Consider the following 5,264-nt stretch of genomic DNA (forward strand, 5'->3'; position numbering starts at 1 on the left):
TTTGTAGGAGAATCTACAGAACAGTTTTTGTATGTAGAATTGCCAATTCATACATTTCTCTTCAATAAAAGTTGTTATTCTTTTTAGTAGAATGGAAATAAAACACTGTTTACACATGCATATGTCAAACCTGATAAGTAATGGCTATTTTTTCATACAAGAAGTAGCTTATTTGGTGAGTGTTGAGAGATGTACCAATAGGCTTGGTAGGAGAATCTACAGAACAGTTTTTGTATGTAGAATTGCCAATTCATACATTTCTCTTCAATAAAAGTTGTTATTCTTTTTAGTAGAATGGAAATAAAACACTGTTTACACATGCATATGTCAAACCTGATAAGTAATGGCTATTTTTTTCTTTAATCTTCACATTAAAAGAATCTGAAAACTTGTTTTACCATTTAAGAAACTTACATGCTGTGAGGTTAGTCACATCATACAGTAGTAGATTTATATCTGAAATCAGAATTGCTTAAAACTTGAGCTCTCTCTATCAACCTAAATATGGTGATTCTGAGTTGGTCACTGTCAAATATCCAACAGACACTCTCAGAAAATGAATAGCCTTCTGGTTTATTTCCTTCTCATGCCTAATTGCTATTGCTGACAATTCTCTGGATTTCTATTCCCTTCTTCCTGACCTGCGTCTGATTCTACCAGTGACCATTCGCATGCCAAATTTGTCTTTTCCAAAGATTTGATAATACTGTGTTATTGAGAATTTCTACTAAGTGAGTACTTCTCATGGACAAACTGAAACTGAACTTTGATGAGATAATTGAAATACTGCATATTTATCATTATATATTCCCTAATGGTTTACTGTTACTTATCTTTGGGGGAAGTTGAGCTAAGGTTAGTCTCTAGCCCAGGCTAGCCTCAAGCTCACAATAGTCCTCCTGTATCAGCCTCCAAAATATTGGGATTGCAGTCATGAGTTAGTATGGCTCTGTTCTATTTATTTTATTATTTTTTAAATCTACTTAAGTCTGTCAATTTTCTGATTTTATATATTCTTAGTCAATGCTTTTAGAAAGGCAAGAATTTTTGAGACACTAATGTAGCTGAATATCATCAACTAGTAATATCATTTTGGAAAGAGAATTTATACATTTCATCCTTTTTTATCTGTGTTGAACTGCAAAGGATGGAAAATTGAATCGTGTGCTCATATCCGGTCAACAAATGTGCCCACACTAGCAAGGCTTTATGATGACTTTTCAGAGCTGTAGCAAGTCCAATCCATGATTAAATACAAATTTTAACCTCCTTGCTTCACACAGAAAATGAGATTTGTACCATGGACTTTTTTTCTGAGACATTGAACCTAGCAGAAAGTCTCATTTTGCCTTTCAGTTTTCCTTTCTACCATTTCTATTTGCATTCCATTAGCATAATGTTGAAAAATGGAAACAGCCAAATAAACTTTTTTGTAGCTGAGCAGTGAGAGAGATGGAACATCCCGTGATCTTCCTAACTGCCCATTACTATAGGATAAGATAGTGCACCACATTAAATGATTACAGATTGCTTTTTTTTCCCTTGAGGTTTAGCCTTCTCTGTATTTCCTGTGTCTAACTGTACATGTTATATGAGGATAAAAACAACCTGAAAGGTGGACTCTCATTAAAAAAGTGGACTCTCATGTCTAAAAGTCATGTTACTGAAAACTCTATACATTACAACTAATAAGTATCTTCCTGATACTATTACTTAAAATGTCCTATCAACTTTCAGTGTGGGTATGTTTTCATGTCCCAGTTCATATTGCATAGAGATTATTGTCCTAACCTAGTCTTAAACAAAATTTCTTTAAACTATTAAGACATACTGTTAGAGGACAGGGCATTTCAGAAAAATCCTTCTTAAATAATGTAAGTTCTAATATATCCCCTCTCTGAGGCTAAACATTGCCTCTTTGATCTTTAGATTTCCCAAGAGTCACATTAGCATTGGCTCAAAACATTCAGGATTCCTGTTTTCAGGAATTTTGAAGTTAGTCAGTTCCCTTTGAGGGTTACAATAACTGTATCCCAACAGTGCGTGATGGAACTGTGACAGAGTCCAAATTATTTCATGTTAGTCTTGCCAATGTATACTTTTGTTCCTAAATGCATATTCAAATTGGATGTTTCAATGGTGGTGTGTGCATTGATTGGGATGCTAGTGGAGAGAGGAGTTAATTCATATAAAATGACCCAATGAATGTGCTCAATTTTCTTAAAAAGCAAATGAAAATGGCCATGCATTTACCATTCATCCCAGCCGCCAACCTGTGATCAGTGCATCGTTAGAGGCTTCAATCATGAATACATTTAGCTACAGAAATAGCCCTGCAGGGCTCTAGGTTGTTAACTTACAGTGAAATAGACTTGACTGGGTTTGCAAAGAAGGCAAGCTACAGCTTAGCTTGGACTCTTTCCTTTAGTAGTCGGGCTGCAAGTCATGTTTTGTTTTGTCTTCCATTTATATGTGCAGCTATCTTAGGGCAGAGAGATGTGCTGGCTGGCTTTATTTTTATGGTTGCTCCAGAGAAAATATAAATGAAGCTTTATGTAATATTTCTGTTAATATATCCTCCCAGAATGGGACTCTTGCAAACACAGGTAGATGGGATTTTCTGCTGTCAAAGACTGTCAGCTGTGAGCTAGAAATGGCAGGCATTTTACCTGAGGCAGGTCAAATCAGAAAGAATTTAAGGGAGAGGGTAACTGAAAGGTGTTTGTTCATATGGTAAATAAAGACCTTATACCGTAAAAGCAATGGTTGCCCCAAAGATGGCATCAGTGACAGAGATAACAAGTAAAGGCACTGGCTTCTCAATTAGTGCTAGATTCTCTTGCTCTTTCTCTACATTGCTCAGCACCTGGATGAACATGACGGGATGTGAATGGAAGTGTTCTATATTGACTAGTGTTTCATCCTGGGAGAGGGGAGGCTGGTTTAGTCAGGTAGCATTTTAATCCTCATTTCTACACCTGCTTGTGCTCTCTGTAGGACCCGAGGTGAACATTGGCCTGCTCTTTTCTCTGAATTCCGTTTGGCTGGTTTCCTACGGTTAATAGAGTCTCCCTGAACTGAATTGTTTTTTCTGCTCTCCATTCACAATTCTTTCTACTCCACAAATACCTTCTAAGACATTCGATAATCACCTTTAAAATTTAGTCACCTTTGCTTCCAAATGTTGTACTGTGTGCTTGTCTCATGGTCAACTTCCTAACAAATGTCTCCCAGAAGTCTAAGAATGAACATTTCTATGCATGTTGAATTGGGCTTTCTCAGGAGAAGCAGAACCCAGACAAAGGATCCATGAATATGTGCTGTGTGTTAAAGAAGTAGTCCCAGGAGGAAATAAGGAAAGGCAGAAACCAAATAGAAATGTGATTTTATTTGTAGTCCCAGATACAATATGACCAATGGTAGAGTTCTGATGATATTACCCCAGAGGGTGTCCTACTTCAAGAAAAGGAGTTAGAAAGTAGATTGTGTGTGTGTTTGCTCAGCTGGTGGACAAAAGACATGGAAGACAGGTGCAAAAATAAATCCTCTTTTGCAACCTAGAATACATTCTTCAATATGAGCATTGATACACTCAAGAAGGAATATGACAAAACAGTTCAAAGTGATGGTGTTGATGATATTCTTAAAAAGAAAATGAAAATGGCTATGCATTAACCATTCAGTCCAGCTGCCAACATGTGATCAGTGCATCATTAGAGGCTTCAGTCATGAATACATTGAGTTGGTACACATTAGCTGGTATAGGAATGAGAGATTGTGGGGTGTACCGACTCCCAAAAGACTGGATGTGTGTGATGGCCCATGTGAGGAACCTTATCACACAAGATGAATATTTACCTGACTATAGGTTCTTCTATATTGATCTCAAAATTCTGAACCCTGGACTTACTTAGTAAGTAAAAGAGAAAATAACTGGGGAGCCCAGATGGCTGAGCCTTGCTGGCCTGGCCACCCATGCACACTGGCAGGGCAGAGCAGGCCTGGTAGCCCATGCTCCATGGTGGTGCCTGTGGTGGCTAATCATAATCATCACCCAGTGGCTATCAAGACCTGGCTGCAGTTCTCAACAACATTAGGAATCTGTGAACTCTACAGTTCTCACAAAATAAAGTACAGGACACTGGTATACAGCTGTTGTGTGAAGCTGTGAATCACCCAAACTGCCTCTCAGGGAACCTAAGGTTGGAGGCGTGTGAGCTAACTGCTGCCTGCTGCTGTCAGGACGTAGCTGCTTCTTTTATCCACAGCAAACTCCTGTGGGGAATCAACCTGTTGGAGAACATTTTGGTCCACAATGAGGTCATTGTACTGAATGAGACCTGGAAACAGCCAAAGTGTAACTGGAATGCAAGGGCTGGCAGAAATTAAATTTGATTAGAAAAACCAAGCATTCCTGACTGATAAGCAAAAGAGAAAACCCTACTTGACATTCTTGAGCAGTGTGTAAGGGAAACAGAAATCAAGAGGGAAAAGCCGATTCCAAGAAAACTGGGTGTGTACTGACCCTAAACCACGTATGACGAAAGAGGGTGGACCCTTACTTTGGAACACCTCTGTGTAGGATTTATAGATCACAGAAACTCTAATGAGATACGATTTCTCCAGCACCCAGCTTGGAGGTGTTATGCAAAATGGATGGGGTTTTGTAGGGGGTAGGGGTTGTGGGAGTAGTAGTGTGAGGGTGGAGATGGGGAGGACATCTGAATACAATAAAAATTAATTTTATGAAACCCTTTACTAAAATCTTTTATTGAGTTTTTGTGCATTTTATGTAATAGATCTTAATCAAATTTAGATCCCCTTCCCCCATTTGTGGCCCTGTTATCCCCCCACCAAATTTTATGCATTGTGCCATATATTTTAAGTCCTTCCTGGTCAAGTATTCGTACCCAGATGTCCTTTGGTGCAAGTTCATGTATAAAATTCTTGAATCAATAAAATTTCTCTTATAAAGAAAATAGGACTTTATTCTCTTCCATGGAGTGTGGGCTATCTAGAACTGGAGACCAAGTGGCAGTATGTGCTCAGGCTTTTCATTAGTATGGGGACTCCAGTGGACAGAAAACTAACCTAAAAGAGTTACAGGCTCAAGCTGTTAAAAGCAAAGCTTTCACGCAGGTGATGGTCTAAACAGGAACTGATGTGGATCTCAAACTTATGTGGTTCATCATGGGGATTAATCCAGTCTCAATATTCTATATATTTACTTCTTAGAAAGTAGAACTATTTTCAGCAGCCTGAGT

The 5,264-nt window shown here is 38.4% G+C and overlaps 1 non-coding gene across 1 annotated transcript; it reads left to right on the top strand.

Moving 5' to 3' along the window:
• The first annotated feature begins 3,478 nt into the window (after nt 1–3,478).
• LOC115066880 lies at nt 3,479–3,607 on the top strand. Its single transcript, XR_003846323.1, has one exon. It is a non-coding gene; the product is annotated as a small nucleolar RNA SNORA40 (small nucleolar RNA).
• The last annotated feature ends 1,657 nt before the right edge of the window (nt 3,608–5,264 follow it).

Source organism: Nannospalax galili, unplaced genomic scaffold (assembly GCF_000622305.1).
Source record: "Nannospalax galili isolate Female #2095 unplaced genomic scaffold, S.galili_v1.0 scaffold844, whole genome shotgun sequence".
In the NCBI taxonomy this organism is placed as follows: domain Eukaryota; kingdom Metazoa; phylum Chordata; class Mammalia; order Rodentia; family Spalacidae; genus Nannospalax; species Nannospalax galili.